The sequence below is a fragment of the Plecotus auritus genome (genome assembly GCF_963455305.1).
Source record: "Plecotus auritus genome assembly, chromosome: X".
NCBI classification, from domain to species: domain Eukaryota; kingdom Metazoa; phylum Chordata; class Mammalia; order Chiroptera; family Vespertilionidae; genus Plecotus; species Plecotus auritus.
The window spans coordinates 45,945,042-45,970,728 of NC_137784.1; the positions used below are offsets into that span (position 1 = coordinate 45,945,042).

Genomic DNA, 25,687 nt, shown 5'->3' on the forward strand with positions numbered 1-25,687 from the left:
TTTCTCATTTCCATTTCCCTGAAAAATGTTTTTCCATCCCTTCACTCTCAGTCTGTGTGAATCCTTTGCTCTGAGGTGGGTCTCTTGTAGACAGCAAATATATGGGTCATGTTTTCTTATTCATTCAGCTACCCTATGTCTTTTGATTGGTGCATTTAATCCATTTACGTTTAATGTTATTATTGACAAGTACATGTTTGTTGTCATATTCTTCCTTAGTGTTTGTGTTTCTTTTTGCCTTTCTCTTTCTTCTTTTTACAGCAGTCCCTTTAGCATCTCTTGCATTGCTGGCTTGGTAGTGATAAACTCTCTTAGCCCTTTTTTGTCTGTGAAGCTCCTGATTCCACCTTCAATTTTGAATGATAGCCTTGCTGGGTATAGTATTCTTGGATTCAGACCCTTGCTTTGCATCACTTTGTATATTTCATTCCATTCACTTCTGGCCTGGTGTGTTTCTGTTGAGAAATCAGTTGATATTCTAATAGGAGATCCCTTGTAGGTAACTTTCTGTCTCTCTCTGGCAGCCTTTAAGGTTCTTACTTTGTCATTGGTGTTCGCCAATTTAATTATGATGTGTCTTGGTGTCGGTCTTTTGGGGTTCAACTTGTTTGGGACTCTATGTACTTCTTGAACTTGCATAGTTTTTTTCTTGCCAATATCAGGGAAATTTTCTGTCATTATTTGTTCAAACAGGTTTTCTATTCCTTGCTTCTCTTCCTCTCCTTCTGGTATCCCTATTATTCTAATATTGTTTCATTTTGTGTTGTCCCAAAGCTCCCTTAGGCTCTCCTCTTGCTTTTTAAGTCTTCTTTCCAGTTGCTGCTGTGTTTGTGTGTTTCTTCCTATCGTGTCTTCTAATTCGTTGATGCAGTCCTCAGCCTCTTCTAGTCTACTGTTTAAGCCTTACAATGTGTTCTTTATTATAGCTATGTCGTTCTTCATCTCCTCTTGGTTTCTTTTCATGTTGGTGACATTCTCATTCAGCTCCTTATAGTTCTCCTTGAGTTGTGTGTATTTATCATTGAGTTGTATGTATTTGTCATCCATTCGTTTAAACATCCTTATAACCATTACTCTGAATTCTTTCTCTGGTCAGCTGCTAGCCTCAATTTCATTTAACTCCCTTTCTGGTGATTCCTCTTTTTCTTTCCTTTGGGAGTTGCTTTTTTGTCTCCCCATGTTTTCCTGTAATGTTTTAATTGTAGATCCAATTGCTTTGCTACCCAGGTTCTTTTGGTGATGGTGCTACTTGTGTAATCTCTCAGTTCTCCTGTGCTTGGTAATCTAGTGTAGCTCCCTACTTGAGCTATTTGGGTTCTCTTGATGTAGCCCTGTGAGCTTGAGAGGCACAACTGCAGTGTCTAGAAATCAGCAGCTGTGGAGGGGAGTTTCCCAATTTTTGCTGTCTTGCACCCTTAATTGAAATCACATGTGCCCAGTGGGGACTCACAGTGGCACCAAGGAACTGTCTGTCGGGGTGATGTGGCTCAGGGGGCCTGCACTCTGGAAAGGTGTGACTGTGATGCCAAGAGTTCTGTAGTTATGGGGTGGGCAGACTCAGCTTTTGCTGCTGCACCTGTGGTAGATAGGCGCTTACTCCCGGTAGGAGCACCCACGGTAAGTTTGCCTGTGTGGCACACTGAGGCACTCTGAAGGGCCCTGGTAGTGTAGCTGTGTAATTGAGGTGCCTAGCTTCTAAAGATTTCTCTTTAGGGCAGATCCTATGGCCTCAGGGAGTATTCAGATTCCATGGTGTTATTCAGGTTGGGATCTAGGTGTGGGTATATTGGTTGCCTGGAGACTTTATCGGGAGGATCTCTGCCCTTCCCGGCTGCAAACTGTCTCACCAGCTGTGCCTCCTTTGCCATTTAGGGCTGGATTCCACTCGTTTCAGTTGCTCCCTCTATTTGCTCCGGGACAAGGCTTAGGACACGTCCATCTATTCTGCCGCCATTTTGTCTCCCCTCCCTTTAGTATTATGAAGTGGTCTTTGTTATCTCTTTTTATGGCCTTTACTTTGAGGTCTAATTTGTCAGATATAAGTATTGCTACCCCAGCTTTTTTTTTTTTTTTTTTCATTTCCAATCGCCTGAAAAACCTTTTTGCATCCATTCACCATCAGTCTGTGTGAGTCCTTTGTTCTGAGGTGGGTTTCCTGTAGACAGCAGATATATGGGTCATGTTTTATTATACAGTCAGCTTACCCTATGTATTTTGATTGGGACATTTAATTCATTTACATTTAAAGTTATTATTGATAAGTACTTTTTTGTCTCCATTTTTTTCTTTACCCCTGTGTTCCTTCTTCCCTTCCTATTTCTTCTTTTTACAGCAGACCCTTTAGCATCTCTTGCATTGGTGGTTTGGTGGTAATAAACTCCCTTAGTCCTTTTTTTGTCTGTGAAGCTCCTGATTTCACCCTCAATTTTGATTGTTAGTCTTGCTGGGTACAGTATTCTTGGATTCAGACCCTTCCTTTGCATGACTTTGTATATTTCATTCCATTCCCTTCTGGCCTGATGAGTTTCTGTTGAGAAATTAGTCACTAGTCTAATGGAAGATTTTTTTGTAGGTAACTTTTTGTCTCTCTCTGGCCGCTTTTAGGATTTTGGCTTTGTTGTTGGTGTTTGCCAATTTAATTATAATGTGCCTTGGCGTCGGTCTTTTGGGGTTCATTTTGTTTGGGACTCTGTGAAATTCTTGGACTTGTGTGTGTTTTTTCTTACCTATATCAGGTAAGTTTTCTGTCATTATTTCTTCAAACAGGTTTTCTATTCCTTGCTCAGTTCCCTCCCCTTCTGGTATGCCTATTATGCGGATGTTGTTTCATTTCGTGTTCTCCCAAAGTTCCCTTAGGCCAGCCGTGGGCAAACTACGGCCCACGGGCCGGATCCGGCCCGTTCGGCTGTTCTATCTGGCCCGTGGAGCCGAAAGAACGGAGGGTTCTCTTGCTCTCCCCTCTGCTCCTTTACTTTGAATTTATATTAGTTCACACAAACACTCCATCCATGCTTTTGTTCTGGCCCTCCGGTCCAGTTTAAGAACCCATTGTGGCCCTCGAGTCAAAAAGTTTGCCCACCCCTGCCTTAGGCTCTCCTCATGTTTTTTAATTTTTTTTCTAGATCTTGCTCTGTTTGGGTATTTTTTCCTACCTTGTCTTCTAGCTCACTGATGTGGTCTTCCACTTCTTCTAGTTTACTGTTGATTCTTTCTATTGAGTTCTTTATTGCAGCAATTCTATTTTTCATTTCTTCTTGGTTCTTCTTCATTTCCTCTTGTTTCTTATACATATTGTTGAATTTTTCTTCCTTCCTTTTCAGTGACCTTATGACCATTTCTCTGTATTCTTTCTCTGACATATTGCTTGTCTCCATTTCATTTACTTTCTTTTCTGGTGATGCCTCTTTTTCTTTTGTTTGTAGGCTGTTTCTTTGTCTCCCTATGATCACTCCTCTATGGCTGTCTGGTTATGTAGCTCTCTCTCTCCTACATTGACTTAGAGGCACAAAATACAACACAAGAAGTTACAATGCACAAGACACTGAACACAAATGTGTGCATTATACTAATAAGCCCAAATAAATGTGACCACCAGAGAAAAGAGAATTAGGGGTTTATAAAAAGAGTGCAAGAATGATATTGAGAAAAGGAAAACAAGTAAGAGAGAAAAGAAAGAGAATAAAAAAGAAGGGGGAAAAACTATTTTTATGGGAGAAAACTCTAATAGAACAACAACTAATTCAAAAAATGCAAACAACAAACAACCAGAGATGAATGCAAACTACAAACAATAACTAATAACAAGCGAGGAGAGGAAAAAGAGAAGCCAAAAAAAAGAGAAACAATCACACAAACAAACAAAAAAATCAAACTAATCAACAGTCAAACAAACAACATTAGGACAGAGAGAAAGAAGGGCAAAACAAATCAAAATAAAACAAAAAACCTAAAACAAACAAAGGAAAAAAAGGGAAGAGATAATAAAATTGGAAAGTGAAGAAAGAGAAGAGAGAAGTGTGTATGTACTTGGAGCAGGGGAGCGGAAATTAGATATATAAGTAGGATGAATTATTAACAGGTGGTAAAAAGAAAGAATAGGGAAAATCTAAATAGGAATAGGGTAAGAGAAACAGAACAAAAGGAGAAAAGTGAGGAAGAGAGTGTTGGCATAAAGGTAAAGTTAAGATAGATTAAAATGATGCTAAACTAAAAATGAGAATAGAATGTAGGACACTAATCCCAAAATAAAATAAAATAAAATAAAATAAAATAAAATAAAGAAAAAATAAAATGAAATGTTTAAAAACAGTTAAAATAATTGTAGTAATAATACTAAGTAAAAGTAAAAATATAATAATTAAAAGGTAAAAAGTGAGAAAAAAGAAAAAAATTAGTTTCTTAAGTAAAAGATAAAAAATGAAAATGTGCAGTAGTGAAGGTCATTCACTTCCTCTACTGTTCTGTTTGGCACGCCTGTTTCCTGTCAGGTAGTCAGGACAGTATTGAAGTTCCCTGCATTCCACTGCTCCTCTGTGTCATAAGTCACAATCCCGTTTTCAAGCAGGTGATATTTCTTTGTTTCTCAGACTGCCTTTAGTTATATTTACACAAGAGTCAATTTGTGATTCAACCCCTGGGTGGCAGTGTTTCTGTATTGACATCCAGGGTTAAAAGTCCTCTCTACCCAGTATTTAGATTTTATTTCCCTGCTGCACTTAATACTGGGTTGGGGGAATAGACTGTCCCAGAGCTGGTTTTCTGATCATTTCTCCCCACTTCGATCCCCAGGTTTCACAAAAACAACTTTCCCTGCAGTCTCTGAGAGTGTTTTTAATTGAGAGATCCTATGTACTGTGCTTAGTAATCAAAAGCAAGAATTTAAAGAGAAAAAAAAGCCAGAGTAAGTGCAGACTCACAACCCCCCACCCCCAGCACTGCACGCATCTCTGCGCATGTCTTTTTCCTCTGGCACTGTGCCCCTGGTATACTGGTAGAACTTCAGGCTTCCTTTCTGTGCCCCATCCAGCTATGGGTTGATTTCTAGAGTTCCCTTCTGCCAGCAGTCCTGTAGACCCCCTTCCACATTTGCGGGCTATGCTGACCCCAATGGCCACAGATTTTGTGGGGTGCAGACTTCCTTTGAAACTCTAGATCCTGCTGTGTGCATTTCTCCCTCCAGCCTGGATTGCAGACCTCACCTTTCTGTAGGCGATATTTGACTTTTCTTTGGGAAGGTGCAGGGCTCGTCCACATCCACGTATTCATGCTGCTTGAGACCTGGTGTTTGTGGGTTCACAGCTGGTCCTTGGGTGTTTTGGTTGTAGGGTCCCGGGTCATATCCGAGTTCTTCTGATTGAAGGTAAGGCTTGGCTTCCCATCAAAGCCACTCTCCCCTTCAAGATAGTATGGTCTCTGTGGCAGAGCCAGCCACTCTGGGAGAGATTTCAGCAGCAGTAGAGGCTGCCTGGTCAGGAGAGCCTGGTCCAGCAGTCCCCAACAGTCCCTTGGAATATAGCTGTCCCTCATTCACAAATAGACATTCCCTGCTCATTCACACTCTCTCCTTAAGTTCTCCCACTCACACACTATCTTGCAGCTTGCCTTCCCATTGGCAGCCATCTTCCTTTTCCCTCCTCCTGTTTTTTAATTGTTTTTTACTTTTTGATTCTTTGATTGAGTCATTTTTTTCTACTGTGTCTTCTAATTCACTGATCTGATCCTTGGATTCCCCTAATCTGCTGTGTATTCCTTCCACTGTGTTAATAGTGCTGTCATTCTTCATAGTTACTGTATCTTTACTAAATCTGTTGAGCATCTTTGCCATCAATATTTTGAACTCTGTGTCTGATAAATTTCTTATCTCTATTTCATTTAGCTCTTCTTCTGGAGAATTCTCTTGTTCTTTCATTTGGGGTTTGTTTTTTTGTTTTGTTTTTTATCTACCATTTGGGCTGCCTGTTTGGGTTTGTGTCTGTGTACTAGGTAGATCTGCTTCGAATCCTAATCTCTAGTGCCAGACAGTGTCAGATGCTCTTTTTGACTGGCTCAGAGAACACTCTTTGGAGATATCAGGAATTCACAGCTTGTGGTTCCCTCTGCTGGGGCTGAGTGTCTTTGGAAAGGACCAAGATATATGCACCAGGGTCTGCTTTTCCTAGCCCCGGGCCCCATATTAGATCAGGGAAAGATTCAAAGCCTCCAGAAATCCACCTCTGCCTGCAGTCCCATTGATACTCAGTTTTGATTAGCCTCAGGCTATGGACCACAGGGTTGGGTGAGAGGTCTTTCAACAGGATAGGGCAACTGCCCTCCCCCCAGGCAATAGCTGCCTGGTTAGCAAAGCTCCACTGGAGAAAGATGTCCTCCACAGTGTGAGGGAATAACCAAGCACAGAAAATTGGTGTGACTTCTCTCTAAGCTCCTATCCCACAGCCCCCAAATCTGGCTTCTGCTCACACAGCTCCAGTCCACTCTGCCCTACTTCTGCCTTTATTGCTTTACAAGGTGAGCCCAAGGTGAGTGGCTGCACAGGAAAATTTGTGTGTTGGTCCTTTAAGAGGGTGCCTGCATTTCCAGCTGTTTCTTGCTGGCAGACAGCATCCCTGCAGCTTTTTGCAGCCATTTGTCATGTGTGCATCTTTTTCAGTTCTGATGCTCTGTGCTGGGAAGCCCACTTTGGGATTTAGACCCTAGAGTTCTCAGTCAGACTCCCCGCCCCACAGCTGAGATATCCCTCCAGATATTCAGAGGCTGTCTATGGGGAGCCTGGCCAGCCCTTTCATGCCTCTGCACTTCCTACCAGTGTCTATGCTGTCTCCACTTTCAGTCCTTGGTTTTCAGGGTTCTCTCCAGCTAGTCTTTAGTTGATTTTTCAGGGTGTTTTTTCTGTATTTTAGTTGTATTTCCAGTTTTGTCCTGGGAGAGTGTCAGTGTAGCTTCCATTTACTCTGCCACCATTTTGGAATCTCCCTGGCCTATGATATTTTGGTTTACAAAGACCATGCTTTGTCTCATTTGATCCTCATGAGACCTTGTAAAGCAATCAAGGTGGGAATGATCCACTCCATTTTGCAAATGAATAAAGTAAGGCAAAAAGAAACAATTTGCCTAAGGGTATAACCATGCCCAGTCCTCCCCTAATAAAGTTGTTCTCACTGAAATGTTTAGGACTTAAAAGATTAAGATAGGAGCAGCATCCAGGAGAATAATATTTAGGTCACAGAACTTTACTTGGCACCCTTGAAACTGCAAAGAGGCAGTAACCACTTCATCCCCATGGAGAACTGGCCTTGCCATTTGCCTTTTGGTCTTTCCAGTGGAAAAAAAAACTTTAAAAAATATTAAACAGACAAATGTATATGGCTGGAAGAAGATGGAGGGAGCAGAAACTCTGAGGTGGTGGTCCAGAAGGAGGGCCCTCACCACCACAAGGAAGCAAGTAGAAAGGTATAATACCACTCAATATGTATTTGGGCAGACGTGCAAATGGGCTGATGCCAATTCTTACTGCTCTGGATTTGGTGGAGATAGGGCTTTTCAGGCTCAGAGTGATTTTCCCAACCAGTCTACCTACTTGCCACTCACCATGGTCATTTGAACAAAAGCTGCCCTGAGACCAGCGAAGAAGTTGGACAGGGGACATGAAGTCAAGTAGAAGGCATAGTCCTTGCCCTCCAAGAACAAGTGCTATATACTGATCTCTTACTCTGTCAGCTACTGTGTTGGATATTTTGTATCCCCAACTCCCAAACTGAAAAAAGTAAGACTAGGGTTATTAGCGAAAGTTTATAGGTGGGGGAAAAAAGACGTGGAAAGTTGAAGAGATATGCCAAAACACACACAGTAAGTTGGTATAAGAACCAAAACAAACTTCCTAAGCATCCAGTTGGCTCTATGCATTTTCAAGGATCTAGTCTTTAATATTAGAATTTATTTCTACTTCAAGGGCCACCCTGTCAAGTAAATAGTTGTAGTACTCCTACAATAATATCCTTTCTAGTGCTGCTGCTACTGCTGGTAGTGGTGGTGGTGGTGGTGGTGGTGGTGGTGGTGGTGTGTGTAAGACTAATAAGACCAATATGCACACAGACATCTGTATTATTTAGGGACGTTAGAATAAATTAATGTTGTTTTATATCATTTTAGTCTTTGGAAGTCTGCTTTCATTCATGTCAATGTTAACCAGCAATGTAAACTATATGAGTTTTAGCTGAAATATAAACACACAAACTTGTACAACTGACCTGTGAAACTTACCACACTCATAGTTATATCCATGACACACACCCTGCCACTCACTTACATAATCTCTATGGAAGTCACACTATAGCAATAAAAGTATTTGCCTCCTTATTCCTGTTTCTGGGATAAAGGATTGCCATAATGGCACGCACAATGGACCGAAACTCAGGGCCTAGAGGTGATTCTGAAAAATTAGTATTTATAAATAGATCCCCTATGCACATACAACCCCACTTCCGCTAAAACAAACAAACAAGCAAGCAAACAAACAAACAAACAAAAACACCCAGAAATTTCAAAGCTTTGTTGCTTATTTCTTTGTCTACCTTCTAGGCCTTAAGAGGAAGGCTACATGGGCAGTCCACAGTACCATAACCCTAGAGAAAAAGGAACTGTTTTCCAGGAGGAAAATGCAGTCCAGAGGCCAAGGAAAGTGATAAAATAGAAACTTGTTGAAAACCCCAGGTTCCATAGTAAAAGCATCAGATAACCTATGGTGGTCTGGGCCTCCTAAGTGGTAGGTGAGGAATAAAATAGTATGAGTGTTTACCTTGGCTTTTTGTTGTTTTACTCCTGTCTGAGGTAGCTGTCTTAGGACTGGCTTCAGGAAGAGGGGTTTGCTGGGAGTGGTGGTGGTGGTGGTGGGGGGGGGGGTGATACACAGAGTTAGTTGCCTGTGAAGGGTAGGGATCATACCCTAGCTAGAAGGGATTTATTAATCTAAGTCAAAATTAAGACCTTGTCTATGTTCTTTTTTCTTTGGGCCTCCTCCAACCCTTCTCCACTCCATTCCCCCGACTCAAATCTCTTAGCCTATTATTGATACCAAATACCATATACCTTGGACAGTATATGGTAGGTTCATTATTTTGGTTAAGGCTAGCCCTGTCCTGAGGTTCTCTTTTCATGGGTAATCCACCTGGAATGAATTGGTCCAACACTGTAGATGCCTCAGAGTTGTGTGGAGGGGTGAGTAGGAGGGGTTTTGCTGAGAGTGAAAGAAATTGTAATACTGGTTCTACACCTTAATCTTCCACTAACAGTGAAAAATCTCTTCTTTCTGAGTCTCAGTTTCCCACCTCTAAAATGAGGAGGACAATCTAGTTCCCTTTCAGCCTTGACATCAATGAAGACATTGTGTTTGGACTCATTTTAACTAAACGTAGAGTGGGTAGGGGAAGAAAGTAGGGGAAAGTTGAAGACTAAATATTAATTATTCTCTCTAGTTAGGAAGTCTGGGTGGGCTCTACTTTACCCTGGTGGTGTTTTCCTTGGGAGGAAAAGATGGGGAGAGGGATGGTTTACTACCACCCTGTCCAATGAACCTTTGGGTAGAGCAGGTGCCGCTCATTTCAGCTGAGGGTGTGGGAAGGAGAAAGATACCTGAGACACAGGGGGTTTACTATTTTTGGCCTTGATTGGAGCTTAGAAGACATAGGGGACGTGTTCATGGGGCAGTATGTGGGAACTTCATTATTAGTGGCTAAAGAGTGTGCCTAGGGGGTAGTCAAGCTAATAATGTCCATAACTTACACAAGGTACCTACTATAAACTAAATAGCAGTGCTAGTTTTAAAATGTTACCCACATAATTCCTAGATTTTTAGGACCCCAATAAAATCCATCAACAAATTCTAGTTCTGGGTCTCTCTCCCTGGGTTTGTGTCAGCAACAGTAATACAGTCTCTCACAGGGCCTCCTACTCCTTGGCTGCTACCACCAAATGCAGAGATTCTGGGTAAGGAGAAAGAACAAGGAGAGATGGAATTTACCCAGTATCTTTTGGAAACAATTATGGCTGAGTTGACCAATTTAAAAACTTAGGATTCCTGTGGGATGGGAGTGATTGAGAGGTCATTGTACTCTGTGAGAGCAGTCTAATCCTTCAGAGACCTTTGCTTGGCATACTGACTGAAGATCCTTGGGAATCTCTTGGTGCCCTACCTAAAGGCACTACACTGTATGCTTAGGACTCAAGATAATGGGGTGCCAAGGACCCCCAGAGTCTGCCACCCTGAGTGGTGATCAGCAGGCATAAGCAATCAGTCACTTGTCTCATTCATTGACTTAATACAGGGTGCAGACATCAGTGACTGTCAGACCACCAAGCCCAATGAGAAAGCAGAATTTTCTTCCACCTGCACCAAACCTTGGATTCCCAGGAGTCCTTCATGGTCCAGCCAGGACTGTTAGTATGATTTGAGAATGAGACTGACTACTTGGAGAGCTCTTGGGACTCTACTTGGGGGAATAGGCTACCCTGAGTGCAAGCAATTGCCTTGACTCTTCTAATTTACACCCTGAGGTGGATGAATAAATGTGCTGCTCATAAATTGGTTTATAGAATCACAGAATGACAGAATATTTCAAATGAAGAAACTGAGGCTCAGATGGGAAAAGTGAATTATTCCAGCACACCCAAGTTCAACACAGAACTGGATAATATGCCATTTTTAGCTTTGTCTTATTGCATAATGTCACTTTTCTTAGTAAATTTTTATTTTCGGTAGTGTGCCAACAACAGCGATTGTAATCCTATATAGTAAAAGGGTAATATGCAAATCAACCAAAAGGCAGAACAACTGGTCGCTATGATGCTCACTGACCACCAGGGGGCAGATGCTCAATGCAGAAGCTGCCCCCAGCCCACAGGCCCCGATTGCCTAATTGGGGCCTGCTGGCCAACCTCTTGGTCCCTCCCCCCCAGCTGGCAGGCTCCGATGGCCAGATGGCCAATGGGGAACTGGGGATGGGTGGTGGCAGGGGGCAGAGCCAGCTGCTGGCAGCCCAGGAAGATGGCCCTGATCACAGGCCAGGCCTAGGGACCGTACCCATGCACAAATTTTGTGTACCTGGCCTCTAGTGATACTAATGATACATTAATGAGATAGTGAAAACAGAAATAAAAGGAGCCTTAAATGAAAAGTGATTAAAAATCACACACACCTCACCCTCACTCTCACCCTCAACCTCACTCTCACCCTCACCCTGGCCATGATTAGAACACAATTAGCAACCCTGTTCCTTCTCTGCTATCTCAATTACTTACTTTCCTTGTTCTGATCCTCGCTGCAGGCACCCAGGCAGGGAGGACAAAGGGCTAACCAAGACTGGCTGGGTCTAGCACATGGGTGTCCAGCAGCAGGAGCATACAGGGGCTTATCTTTCACTGCTCTTCTTTGAGGGCTGGAGGAGGCATTGGCCTTGGGGTTGTAGTCCTAGCCTGTGAGAAACCCATCACTGGCCTGAGCAGCGAGGGTGATGAATAGGATGCTGCAGTAGCAAAGCTGTTCTTGGCAATACTCTGCCCCCTCTCCCAGCTGACCCTGAAGGGTAGGGATGCACAAAAGGCTGTGGAGTGAGGATAGAAGAGAGAGAGAGAGAAAGAGAGAGAGAGAGAGATTGGAGAGACTAGAAAGATCATACAGGGATGGAGCAGGGCCCCTCTGTGTGGTCTTCCTGCTGGCTGTGCTGGAGGGTTTTGAACCTCCTAATAGCCTGCTAGACAGCTACCCATCTAGACTCTTCATTGCCTGCTAAATAAGGGCATTAACCACAGGGGCATACCTTACTGGAATGAATTGGACAGGGTTGGTTTAAAGAGAACCTCTGGCCCTAAGACAGCCGTAGGCAAACTATGGCCCGCAGGCCGGATCCGGCCCGTTCGGCTGTTCTATCTGGCCCGCGGAGCCGAAAGAGCGGAGGGTTCTCTTGCTCTCCCCTCTGCTCCTTTACTTCGAATTTATATTAGTTCACACAAACACTCCATTTATGCTTTTGTTCCAGCCCTCCAGTCCAGTTTAAGAACCCATTGTGGCCCTGAGTCAAAAAGTTTGCCCACCCCTGCCCTAATACCTCCCTGGGAGGGGCTACAGGAGACTTTCAAAGGGGAGGGGAAGAGCAAACTATAGATCTAACAACTCAATGACTGGGGTGTGGTTGAGGTGGGGGCTGCAGAAAAAGCTCTGCAGAATTTGGCTTCAAAGTAAGGGTTAGGGGGACAGTTAGGCAAGAGGGAGTGTGAGGTTAGGGCCACTGTAGAGACAGAGAAAGGTCTGGGTTAGTGCACCTCAGGAAAGACAGATAGAAGCCAGGGATCCTGATCAGAGAGGAGAGGCCAAGGCAAGAGAAGACTTCTAGCTGAGTGATTGTGAAAGGATTGGGGAATGAAGGGAAGGATCACTGAAAGATAAAGGCTTGGGTTGGCAAGTTTGGGGAGAATTTCTGGCCAATTTTCAGTGACAAGAATTATGATAAAGGGACATGGGGAAGGGCAAGAAGCAATGATTTGGATTTAGAACTTAGTGCCATTCTCATTCAGTGACAAGCATCACTGGATCTTTCCAAGCTTTAAGACCTTGCACTGATTGCTGTGGGGAATCCACAAGGGGACAAAGCACAGACAGCCCCTGTTCTGAAGCAGTTAGGGGAAATATTGCAGTGTGTGTGTGTGTGTGTGCGCGCGCACACACACACACACACACACACACACACACACTTTACTTAATAGTATGGGCCAGAAAGGCTGAGTAGTTTAGCCGAGGGAGAGTACTTTGGGATGAGAGAGCAAAAGTGAAGAATTCAGGGTGTTCCAGATCAATACCCTGACAAATGTTGATAAGGTTTGGAAAAGATTGTGTAAGGGCCAGATGTTCCCTCAAGAAAATCACAGACAGGTCCTGAGAAGCACTTGGTAGGAATGAAGAGGTTCTGAAGATGCTGATGGAAAGGTAAGCAGAGGTAGCTGATAGTCCAGCTTGACAGGAAGATGACAGGAGTCAATCCCAACTGTGCTCGTGGGGGAAAGAGCAAGGCACAATGAACTAGTTTCACCATTCAAATGAGGCCAGAAGGAGTTGGATGCTGAATGATAGTCCTGCTCTGCCAAATGCCTGGACATACTTGTTAGCCTTCATTCTGTGGCCAAGAAACAAGTCCACATTTGGACAGCCCCCGAGCCCGAATCCTGTCTGAGGTAGCTGTGTAGTCTTGTCCCCATTCCCACTTCCTCCAAAAGGGGTTTTGGTTTCTGCTTCCTCTGGCTGAGCCCTATCCTCTGCCTTACTGGCAAGGCCTCTGTACTAAGACCACTCAGGCTGCTCATAAGTCCTGGTCTTACCACCACATATCATCACACATGCCTTTGCCTCAGTGTACAATGCTTTTCTCCCCCTTCTTCACCAGGTCAACTCTTTTACCTTTAAGATCCTACTCAAGTCCTGGTCAGGCATTTCTCAGTGGTTAGAGCATCAGCCTGTGCACCATAGGGTCATGGGTTCAATTCCTGCTCAAGGGCATGTGGGGCAGTTGCAGGAGGCAGCCAATCAATGCATCTCTCTCACATCAATGTTTTTTTCTCTCTCACCCTCTCCCCAACCTTTCACTCTCTAAAAAAAACCCATGGAGTGCCAGAGGCTAAAGCAAACAGCAGTTAGCATATTAATGCAAAAAGAATCATTGGAAGACCAATAGACTTTGATATTCAGCAGGGCTGAAAATCAGCATAATATTGCCCTGCTGTGGGCTCAATGGCTCAAGGCAATTCCCTAACCTGATAATCTTTTTACTGTTTACCAAACTTTACCTTTTATATGCCTGTATGCATTGCTAAAGGGAAAATGTGTATTCTAGTAACTAGTGGACCAGGCCAGAGGTCAGTGTGTCTCTTTAAGAAAGAGGCTCCACCTGGCCTCCAATGACTTCTAAATTCATATTTCTTTTTTTAAAAATATTTTATTGATTTTTTACAGAGAGGAAAGGAGAGGGATAGAGAGTTAGAAACATTGATGAGAGAGAAACATCGATCAGCTGCCTTCTGCACACCCCCTACTGGGGATGTGCCTGCAACCAAGGTACATTGCCCTTGACCGGAATAGAACCACAGGCCAACTCTCTGAGCCAAACTGGTTAGGGCTAAATTCATATTTCTTGTATAGTATTTTCATTTCTGCATCGGCCCCTCCTTCAGATCCTGAACCCTGCTGCAAAGGTCTCAGCAATGGAGAAAATATCCTCACTCATTGGGTGAGGATTTAAAAAAAAGATCCTACTCAAGTGTTACCTCCTCTGTGAAGCCTTCCTTTAGAATATTTTTCCTCAATAACCACAACAAAAATACTACATTTAGCCTGGCCAGTGTTGCTCAGTGGTTGAGCATCAACCTATGAACCAGGAGGTCACGGTTTGATTCCCAGTTGGGGCACAGCCTGGTTGCAGGCTTGATGAAAGAGTCAGGCAACAAATGATTTTCTCTCACCACTGATGTTTCTTTCTCTCCCTCTCTTTTCCACTCCGAAACGAATAAAAATCCTAATATATAAAAAGCCAGGGGCCATCATGACAGAAACAAATGGATAGATGACCAAAAAGCAGGCTGCATGGGTTGACCAGGCTGGCAGGGGGGGTTAGTGAGGGACGACCAAATGACTGAACAGCAGGCTGTGTGGGGCAACCAAGTCAGCAGGGGGGTTAGTGAGGGACGACCAAATGACTGAACAGCAGGCTGCATGGGGTGACCAGGCTTGCAGGGGGGCAGTTGGGGGTGACCAGGCCAGCAGGGGGGCAGTTAGGGGTCATCAGGTTGGCAGGCAGAGGCAGTTAGGAGTGATCAGGCTGACAGGCAGGTGAGCATTTAGGAGCCAGTGGTCCCAGATTGTGAGAGGGATGTCTGACTGCCAGTTTAGTCCTGATCCCCAGGATCGGGCCTCAACTGGCAGTCAGACATCCCCTGAGGGGTCCTGGTTTGGAGAGGGTGCAGGCTGGGCTGAGGGGACTCCCCTCCCAGTGCATGAATTTTGTGCACCGGGCCTCTAGTATATATATATATATATATATATATATATATATATATATACATATATATATATATATATATATATATATATATATATATATATATATATGTGTGTGTGTGTGTGTGTGTGTGTGTGTGTATGTGTGTGATTTTATAAAGGTAAATATCTATACTAATAAAAGGGTAATATATTAATTAGACCAGATAATCTTCCAGATGTCCTTCCAGACAAAGCCACAGTGGCGGGGCCAAGGCAGAGGTGGTTAGGAGTGATCAGACAGGCAGGGGAGAGCAGTTAGGGGGATCAGGCCAGCAGGGGAGAGCAGATAGGGGGGTCAGGCTGGCAGGGGAGAGCAGTTAGGGGGATGAGGCTGGTAGGGGAGAGCCATTAGCAGGATCAGGCTGGCAGGGGAGAGCAGCTAGGGGGGGTCAGGCCGGCAAGGGAGAGCAGAGGGATCAGGCCAGCAGGATAGCAGTTAGGGGCATCAAGCAGGGATGCACAGTGGTTAGGGGTGATCAGGCAGGCAGGCAGAGTGGTTAGTGGTGTTCAGGCAGGCAGGCAGAGGGGTTAGGACCCAGTGGTCCCAGATTGGAATGGGTGTGGGCTTGCCTGAGGGACCCTCCTCCCTCCCCCAATGAACAAATTTCATGCACCAGGCCTCTAGTCCTATCTAATAAAAGAGTAATATGCAAATTAACCATCACTCCACTACACCCACAAGCCACGCCCACTGACCACGCCCACTAGCCAATCAGGAGTGAGTATGCAAATTAACCCCAACCAAGATGGCTGTGGCCACAGAGAGAGCAGGAGGGAGGCTTGGATTTCCCCAGTGATGGAGGAAGCCAAGCTTTCTGCACACCCTGGCCGGCCCAGGCCTCCGCTTAAGGCTACAAAGTTTCAATTATAGAAGTTAAATAAATTCCAACAGAAATGGCTGCTGCCACGGAGGGAGCAGAAGGCTTGGCTTAGCTCCAGGATACAAAGTTTCAATTATAGAAGATAAATAAATACCAGATACCAGGGCCTCTGCTTGGGTCACCGGGGGGTGTGGCCAGCCTGCAAACCACCACAGGCCCCTCACCCAGGCCACCCTACGCCCCAAGGGAACCCCCACCCTGATCCGGGACACCCTTCAGGGCAAACCAGCTGGCCCCCACCAGTGCACCAGGCCTCTATCCTATCTAATTAAAGAGTAATATGCAGATTGACCATCACTCCAACACACAAGATGGCTGCCCCATGTGGTCAAAGATCCTGTCCCCATGTGGACACAAGATGGCCACCACAAGATGGCCAGCAGGGGAGGGCAGATGGGAGGGACCAGGCCTTCAAGGGAGGGCAGTTGGGAGGAACCAGGCCTGCAAGGGAGGGCAGTTAGGGGTGACCAGGCCGGCAGAGGAGGGAAGTTTGGGGCAAACAGGCTGGCAGGGGAGTGGTTAGAGGGTGATCAGGCTGGCAGGCAGAAGCGGTTAGGGGCAATCAGGAAGGCAGGCAGGCGAGCAGTTGGGAGCCAGCAGTCCTGGATTGTGAGAGGGATGTCCGACTGCCCATTTAGGCCCGATCCCACCGGGATAAGGTCTAAACAGGCAGTCGGACATCCCGTTTAGGCCCAATCCCACCGGGATCAGGTCTAAACGGGCAGTCGGACATCCCTCATGTGGTCCCAGATTGCAGAGGGTGCAGGCTGGGCTGAGGGACCCGCCCCCCCCCATGCACGAATTTCGTGCACCGGGCCTCTAGTTTATATATATAAAAAAAGACAGGGCTTTGTTTCTAGGCAGAGACAAAGTGGAGAGGGCCCAAGGCCAAGGATCACAAAAAACAAGGACAGAAAGTAGACCTGTCAGGTTTCATAGAGTTGTGGAATGTCCTATCAAAAGAACCCTTATAGACCAGATAATCCAAAGCCCAAAGGTTGCAGACATGAAAGGCACAGATTAGAGAGTAGCAAAGATTTTTCTAAGGTTACATAAACCATCAGTGGAAAAGTTGAGCCCTAAAAGACCTAGGAGGTTTCTCACTAGCCTCTGGCTTAGGAGGTATTGCTGGCTAGCTTGAGTCCCTTGCTGCTGGTCAGAGCTTAGGAAATTAAGCCTGGTAGAGGCCTTAGCTTTTCTTGTTCTTCATACTTGACAAAAAAGAACCACAGAAAAGAGTCCTTGCCAGACTCCACAGTGGTATCCCACTTCTTCTCACAACCCCATTAGCTTCCACTACACTGTTTCCTGCCTCCAAGCCTACTGGGTACCCTCCTCATCTGTGCCACTATATGACTCCCTTCAAACCCCACAATTTCCATTTATGCCATTTAACTACCCAGTATCAATATTATCTCACTTTATATTTCTTCATAACATTTTACTCTATTTGAAATATACATTTATGGTTTATTGTCTGTTTTTCCCCATGTATGCACCACAAAAATATAGTGATGAACAAAATAGATAGGACCTTGATAACATGGACCTTATGCTTTCATGGGAGTAGCATATAAAGAAAAGGTAAACCAATTATTAACTAAAATAATTACAGACTATAAATTTTATGGAAAATCTAAACAGGTATGTCTTCTCTGATGAGGTGTCAATTAAGGCAATTATGAGATGAGTAGGAGGGGCCAGGTAGGGTGGAAGGAAGGAGAAGGAGGTCAGAAAAGTTTCCAAAGCAATTGATATTGAATTAAATTTCCTGAAGACTTTATTTTTTAAAATTATATTTTTAATGTTTCTCAATTACAGTTTATATTAAATATTATTTTGTATTAGTTTCAGATATACAGCAGAGTGGTTAAATAATCATATACTTTACAAAGTGTTCCCCTTGATATTTCTAGTACTCAACTGGATGAACCTAGAGGGTGTTATGCTCAGTGAAATAAGTCAGTCAGAGAAAGATGAACACCATATGGTTCCACTCAGGGCTTTATCTCATGGCGTGTAGGCAGACTTGGGGCTCCAGGGAATGTCTTATCAGTTTTGAGGCTTTCTTTCTTCTCCAAGGAGCAGTTGGCAAATTCCAGGGAAGATAAGATTTTTAAAAAATAATTCTTTATTGTTGAAAGTATTATATATGTCCCCCCATTTCCCCCATTGACTCCCTCAAGCCCACCCCTGTACCCCCACTCCAGGCCCTCACCACCCCATTGTCTGTGTCCATGGACCATACATATATCCATACAAGGTCCTTGGTTGATTACTTCCCACCCACCCACCCTCCCCCACCTTCCCTCCAAGAATTTACACTCTGTTCCATGCTTCTATGTCTCTGGATCCACTTTGTTCATGAGTTCATTTTGTTACTAGATAAGAAGATTTTAATTACACAGAAGGTGTGGTGACTGAGGAAGAGGACTGGAGCCAACTCAGGCTGTACTGATGTCTTCCTGATCTCACAATGTCGTTTCCTTTAAATAAAAATATAATTAATTCAGCAGCTTTCTAAGCTACTTTGCTGGCTTTGGTACATTTTCAGCACCTAACAGTGGGAGGCTTTCCCAGTCTGAAGCATCTTTTGAAAACCATAGCTCAGCCCTGGCTGGTTTGGCTTAGTGCTGTGGTCGGCAAACTGTGGCTCGCGAGCCACATGCGGCTCTTTGGCCCCTTGAGTGTGGCTCTTCCACAAAATACCATGACCTGGGCGAGTTTATTTTGAACAAGTGGCGTTAGAAGAAGTTTAAGTTTAAAAAATTTGGCTCTCAAAAGAAATTTCAATCGTTGTACCATTGTTATTTGGCTCTGTTGACTAATGAGTTTGCCGACCACTGGCTTAGTGGATAGACTGTCAGCCTGCAGGCTGAAGGGTCCCAGATTCGATTCCAGTCAATGGCACATGCCCAGGTTGCGGGATCGATCCCCAGTAGGGGGTGTGTAGGAAGCAGCCAATCAATGATTCTCTCTCATCATTGACTAGAGGCCTGGTGCATGAAATTCGTGCATGGGGGGGGGTCCCCTCAGCCCAGCCTGCACCCTCTCCAATCCTGGATCACTGGCCTTAATTGCTCACCTGCCTGCCTGCCTGGTCACCCCTAACTGACTCCCCTGCCAGCCTGGTCACCCCTAACTGCCCCCCTCTGCTGGCCAGGTCACCCCCAACTGCCCCCTCCCTGCCGGCCTGGTTGCTCCTAACTGCCCACCCTCTGCCAGCCTAGTTGCTCCTAACTGCCCCCCCGTCAGTCTGGTTGCCCCCAACTGCCCCCCCACCGGCCTAGTCACCCCTCACTTCCCCCCTGCCAGCCTAATTGCCCCCAATCGCCCCCCTGCTGGCCTGGTTGCCCCTAACTGTACCACCCCCTGCTGGCCTGGTTACCCCCAACTGTCCCCCCTGCCAGTCTGGTCATCCCCAACAACCCCCCCTGCTGGCCTGGTTGCCCCAACTGCCCCCCTGCCAGCCTGGTCGCCCCATGCAGCCTGCTGTTCAGTCATTTGGTCATCCCTCTCTAACCCCCCTGCTGGCCTGGTCGCCCCATGAAGCCTGCTTATTCAATCGTTTGGTCTTCCCTCACTAACCCCCCTGCTGGCCTGGTCGCCCCACTCAGCCTGCTTGTTCAGTTGTTTGGTTGTCCCTCGGTCCAGCCCTGGGTGGCTGGGGGTCTGAGGGGACTGGGTGCCACCATCTTGTGGCTGTGGGTGCTTCCATCTTTGAGGGTGTGGCAGTAAATTAGCATATTCCCTCCTTATTGGCTGTGGACTCCACCATCTTTGTGAGGGTGTGATGGTCAATTAGCATATTCCCTCTTTAGTAGATAGGATGTTTCTATCTCTCTCTCCCTCTCCCTTCCTCAAAAATATATATTAAAATAAAAAGGAATACCATAGCTCACAACTTTGCTTGGTTGCCCATTCAGTGTTACTAAGGTTTACTCCCATTCTGGTATTGCTAGTCCTCCCAAATAGAGGAATCTAAGTACACCTACAAGAGACAGTAGAAACAAGACTGGGCATGGTATCAGAAGCCTTGGGTTCCAATTCCAGCTCTGACTCTTGCTGAGGTGTGAGATTTGGTAAATCATTTCAGTTCATGGAACTTCCGTTTTATCATCTGTCTTACCTGGGCACAAGAATATGTGGACCTCAAAAAGCCCATAAGAGGATTAAATATGATAAGGAAGATTCTAACAGGGGCAGCTACTCTTTGAGTCTTTGGACAAATAATAGTCCTGTTCTATGTGAATAAGTCATCCTCTTCAACCATGGGAGAGTAGCACACAGGGGATGGCAAGGAATAAGGATCAGTCAACCTTGAGGATGAAGTCAGTGGGGTGACAGATTCATAGCAGAATGAGATAATACATAAGAAGGTGTATAACAAGCTTGGGGTCTTTAAGAAGTGTTAGTTTCCTTCCATTTTCAGGGGAAAAATAACTATTTTAGAACTTCTTTCTTCCTGACATCTTCCCTTGGGAGGTTCAGATAAAGCCACTAATTTGCTTTATTAGTGCATAGCAGATTAGCTCAGTTGATTGGCATATCTCATTATTGAGACCAACAGGCCCAATTCAGCTCCCCTATGAGTAATTTACCTTTGTTGTTCTAATTCACCATTGACCACAAAGTATAGCATGCCAACTTATTTGAAGGTGTAGAAATGCATATGAGAGGTCAAAATACTGTCCATGCAAGGGATGGTCTGGTTTGGTGTTCTCCTTTCTCATTGCTATTCAAACACCAAAACCAATCTCAGGATGAAGAGGTAGTGATGAGATAGTATTGGCTCAGAAAACATAAAAGTTCAAAGGGATGTCAGAGACCACTTAGTTCAATTTCTTCTACTCTCATTTGTCAGATGAGAGACTCAGATTCAAAGAGAGTGTGGACAAAGGGTCCCACAAATTGTCAGTATCAGATTTGAGACTCCTGGTTAACTACTCTTCTCACAGGTCCATGGTACCTCTTTGAAATAAGGTTCAGTTCCCAAAATGGCACTGTCAGGGCACAGCCAGAGCCCTGCACAAACTCTGGCACTCTGAGTATCTCTGAGTGGCTGTGAGTCCATGTATTCTTCTAAATTATCCTATCTGACTATGCCAGGGATGGTTCTTCTCGAACTCTGCCCACTGTACTAACTGTTGGAAACTTAGTCCAAGTTCCTCCTTCATCTTCTGCTCACCAGTAACAGGTGTTCGGTCTGAGCCCCTCTGCCTGGGGCTGGACCTCCTAGGATGTCATGTCTTAGATGAAGAAGCCATGAGAGGTTGTGGGTATATAAGACTGAGTCTTTATTGCTGAAGCCAGTGGCTATATAGCCATCAGACAAGAACAGTCCTCACAGCAAAGTCCCTACAGGCAGGCAGCTGGACACCAGCTGGTGAAAATATATATTTCCCATAAAGCAGCATCAGTCTCTGTAGTCACAGCTATTATCTGAGCAGCCACACACTGCCTCCTAGACTCACTGCCTCACATCGTAGTGATATCTGAGCTCTCAGGTCAGCAGCTTCTCCTGCCTCTCCTTCCCAGCTTCTCTCTCTAGCAGACTTCTTCACACACTTCATCCTAGCTGCTCTCTCTCCATACTTCAGCAGACTTCTTCTTACTCCTGCCTCAGCCAACTAGACTGGTCAGTAACCTACTTTTATACCATTTATACAAAGAAGGCTTTGTGCCAATAACCCTATATAATAAAAGGCTAATATGCAAATAGACTGAACGGCGGAACAACCAGAACAACCAAACAACCAGTCGCTATGACATGCGCTGACCACCAGGGGGCATGCGCAGAACATGGCCAATGTCGGCTGTGGCGAGATGGTGGAGCAGGTTAGCAGGGGCGCCAGATCAAAGCGAGGTGCCAGTTGCTGTCATCAGGGTGAGCTTCTGGTGGTTACAGAAAATTTTTTGCTCCCAAGCGCTGCGGTCCCACCTGGTACTCACACCTGCTGCAGGCACTGGCCCTGCTCACACCCACTGTTAGCACTGGCTCTGCTCGCACCCACAGCCAGTGCCAGAGCCGCCACTCGCACCCACTGCCGGTGCCCAGCACCGGTCCCGATCACTCAGTGCCATCAGCAGCTGCCGGCACTGATCGCCCCTGAGGGCTTCTCCACCTCCCCCTGCTCCTGAGGGGTGATCAGGACAGCAGCAGCTGCTCGCACCTGCTGCTGGCGCTGGCCCCAATCACTCCGCACTGTCAGCAGGAGTGAGCAGGCCTTGTGCTGTCAGCGCATGGGAGCAGCAGTGGCCGGAATGGGGCTACCACAGGGGGAGGGTCTGAGTAGGGGTGTGGAGGATGGATTGAGACCCACCCCTGTGCCTACTGCAGCCTCGCAGCCCACAGTTCCTTTCAAGGTGCATGAATTCATTCACTGGGTCCCTAGTTACATCAATAATATTGGCTACTGAAGGGCACAATGTACTGTGTGTCCTTGCACCCACTCATGGTATCTTGGCCTGATTAGGCTCAGAGTCCTTGAACACCTCAATTAGGCACATGCCCAGAGTGGCCTTTGACCATTCTGGTGTATTGATAACAAGGCCTCTGTGCTCCCACCAGCCTTGACTATCCAGGGACCCGGCATGTTTCCCACAGGCACCTACTTATGTTCAAGATTCTTTTGAGAGCAGGAGCCAGTCCTTGTCAACCAATGAAGGGATTGGTTCCTGTGGGTATCTCTTCTGTCTCCTTGGACCCCTTTGGGATCATGATAGTTCCACTGGAATAAAAATGTAAAAGAATGTAATCAAAATATAAAGTTTTTCTTATTGAAAACTAAATTCAATAAAATGAAATGTAGTTGGAGTTTTCTGGGCAACTTTCCTGGGTTGGACTTCCCATACCCACTTGGGGAGTACCCCCCAGTGGCCCTTTCCTTATCTATTTCTTTTCTTTTTAAAAAATAGTTTATTGATTTTTAGAGAGAGAGGAAGGAAGAGGGAGAAAGAGAGAAACATCGATGTGAGAGTGCAACATCGACCAATCGGCTCTCCCCTGCACACCCCCTACTAGGGATCAAGAACACAACCCACCTGGGTACATGCCCTGACCTGAAATTGAACCAGAAACCTTTTTTTTTTTTTTTTTTTTTTACTGATTTTTTACAGAGAAGAAGGGAGAGGGAGAGAGAGTCAGAAACATCGATGAGAGAGAAAGACCAATCAGCTGCCTCCTGCACACTCCCCACTGGGGATGTGCCCGCAACCAAGGTACATGCCCCTGACTGGAATCGAACCCGGGACCCTTGAGTCCCCAGGCCAACACTCTATCCACTGAGCCAAACCAGTCAGAGCGAACCAGAAACCTTTTGGTACATGGGATAATGTCCAACCAACTGAGCCACACCAGCTCTCTTTACATGGGGAGGAGGGAGGTGACAACAGACATGAGAAATCAACTATACAGTGTGATAGCAGAACCAAATATCCTAATATATAAAAACCCAGGGTCCATAATGAAAAAACGGATGACCGGTCCATCCCCCGGCCCTCAGGCTCCATTGATCAGGGGATGGCTAATGGAGGAACTGGGTCCCTCAGGCTCCAATGAATCCATGGCAGCAGCAACTGGTGAGCGGGCAGAAGGCAGACTGCTTGGTCCCTTCCCTGGCCCACAGGTTCCCATTTATCAGGGGATGGCTAACAGGGAACCAGAGTGAGTGATGCGGTGGAGACTGGCGAGCAGCTGGAAGGCAGGCCTCTTGTTCCCTCCTCTCAGCCCTCAGACTCCAATCAATCAGTGGCAGAGGCAGGGCAGAACTGGAGACTGGCTTCCTTAGCAGTCCTGCAGGTACAATCTCCAGAGGACAGGACAGGCACCAATGGACCAGTGCTGCCAGCACGATCCCGACAGTGCTGCCGGCCTCCTGGAACTTGGCCTTGGGCATTGTGGCTGCTTCCCCTCCCTAGATGCTCCACAAAGAAGAAAGGATACCGCCAGCAGTGCCAGGGGTGACCAGCGGTGACTGACTGCTCTCCCTGTGCTTCCTCCAGGTCACTCGAGCTGGCCCCCACCTGCCCCACTCCAGATGAGGTGTGATCACTGCACACGGAAGGAATGTAGTAAAAAAAGAAAAACTAATGACCAAGAGAATGCTGCAGTCAACGTCCGGAGTCCGGCTCAGGAGAATGGAGAGAAGGGAGAATTCCATAAGCTGGCTGATCCCAAGATATTTCTGAGTGACTGCCTGGCATGTGACAGTTATGAGACCTCAGAGGAAGGAATCCAAGTTTCTCAACAGAACACCAAGGACTTCTTCCGTGTTCTAAACCTTAATTAGAAATGTGTGATACCTCACAGCACAAGGTGCTGGCAGTGTCCATGTGTCCTCAGTCTCTGACTTATTTTGCTGCTAAATTCAGCCTCAGTGTCACTGATGCATCCAGAAGACACTGCGGCTTTCTCAAAAGCCTTGGGGTGCACTGTCTTTGACATGAAGATAGCTGTGGACTTCAGCATCCTGGAGAGTCAGAAGGAATTTGTGTGTCGGTACTGCCGGCACCATGAGGAAGAGCCCCAGCTACCCATGCTGACCTCCGCCTGCCCCAGCTGGGTCTGATATGCAGAGCGTGTGCTGGGTCACCCCATCACCCACCTCTGCACGGCCAAGTCTCCCCAGCAGATCATGGGCTTTCTGGTGAAGGATTACTTCACCAGATGGCAGAACCTGTCCCCAGACAAGATTTTCCACGTCATTGTGGCCCCATGTTATGACAAGAAACTGGAGGCCCTTTGAGAAGATGTTCCCACAGCTTTACATAGTTCCCAGGGTGCTGAGTGCATGTTAACCTCAGGTGAAATTGTCCAGATAATGGAGCAAAGTGATCTCGTCTCGAATAACACCACCTTGGACACACTGTTTGGAGACATGAAGGAGAAGGAGGTGAGGCTCCACAGGGTGCCAGCTCCAACGGGTACCTGGCACACATCTTCAGCCACATGGCCAAAGAGCTGTTCAACGAGGACGTGGGAGTGCTCACTTACTGCACCCTGAGGAACAGACTTCCAGGAGGTCACCCTTGAAAGGTTCTGCTACGCTTTGAGGCTACTTACAGCTTTCGGAACATCCAGCAGTGGTCCTGAAGCTGTAGAGGGGCAAGTTCCCCTGCTACTTCGTGGAGGTCCTGGCCTGCGCCGGGCATGCCTAAGTGGCAGGGTCCAGGCCCAGGCGAGGACGGGCATGCAGACAGGGCACTGCTGAGGCAGATGGAAGGCATCTACGCTGCCATCCCAGTGTGGACCCCAGAGACCAGTGCCCACATGCAGGAGCTGTACCAGGAGTGGCTGGGGGGGGGGCACTCCCCCTGAGCCCAGGGCAGCCTGCCAGGACATCAAGTGGTAAAGGTCCAGCAGATGCCTAACCTGCAGGCAGCCTGAAGAGGGGTGTCAGACACGTGAAGGAAAGGCTTAGCATCTCTGTCATCGCTTTGGTTTTCAGAATTTTCTACTCCCCATCTGTCAGCTCCCTCCCTCTGACGGGTGCTGTCATCGTCACATGGGTGCAATTGGAATATTGTATCTTGAGAGGATTGCCCCAATGTACGTATCCTTTTATCCAATGATGAAAAAATCCCAAAGAACAAGAATGGAGACAGACTACTGTCATTAGGCTTAAAAAAACCACAGAAGTGTCCTGTGAAGAGCTGAGACTTGGTTCTGCCCACGCGCCTCAGAGAGATTGGATGAGGAAATGGCCCGGTTTGCCCCTGACTTTACCCACTT

The 25,687-nt window shown here is 46.2% G+C and overlaps 1 pseudogene across 1 annotated transcript; it reads left to right on the plus strand.

Moving 5' to 3' along the window:
• Nucleotides 1–23,993: 23,993 nt before the first annotated feature.
• LOC308240114 (nuclear prelamin A recognition factor-like) lies at nucleotides 23,994–25,273 on the plus strand (annotated as a pseudogene). The gene has a single exon. The product of its transcript is annotated as a nuclear prelamin A recognition factor-like (transcript).
• The last annotated feature ends 414 nt before the right edge of the window (nucleotides 25,274–25,687 follow it).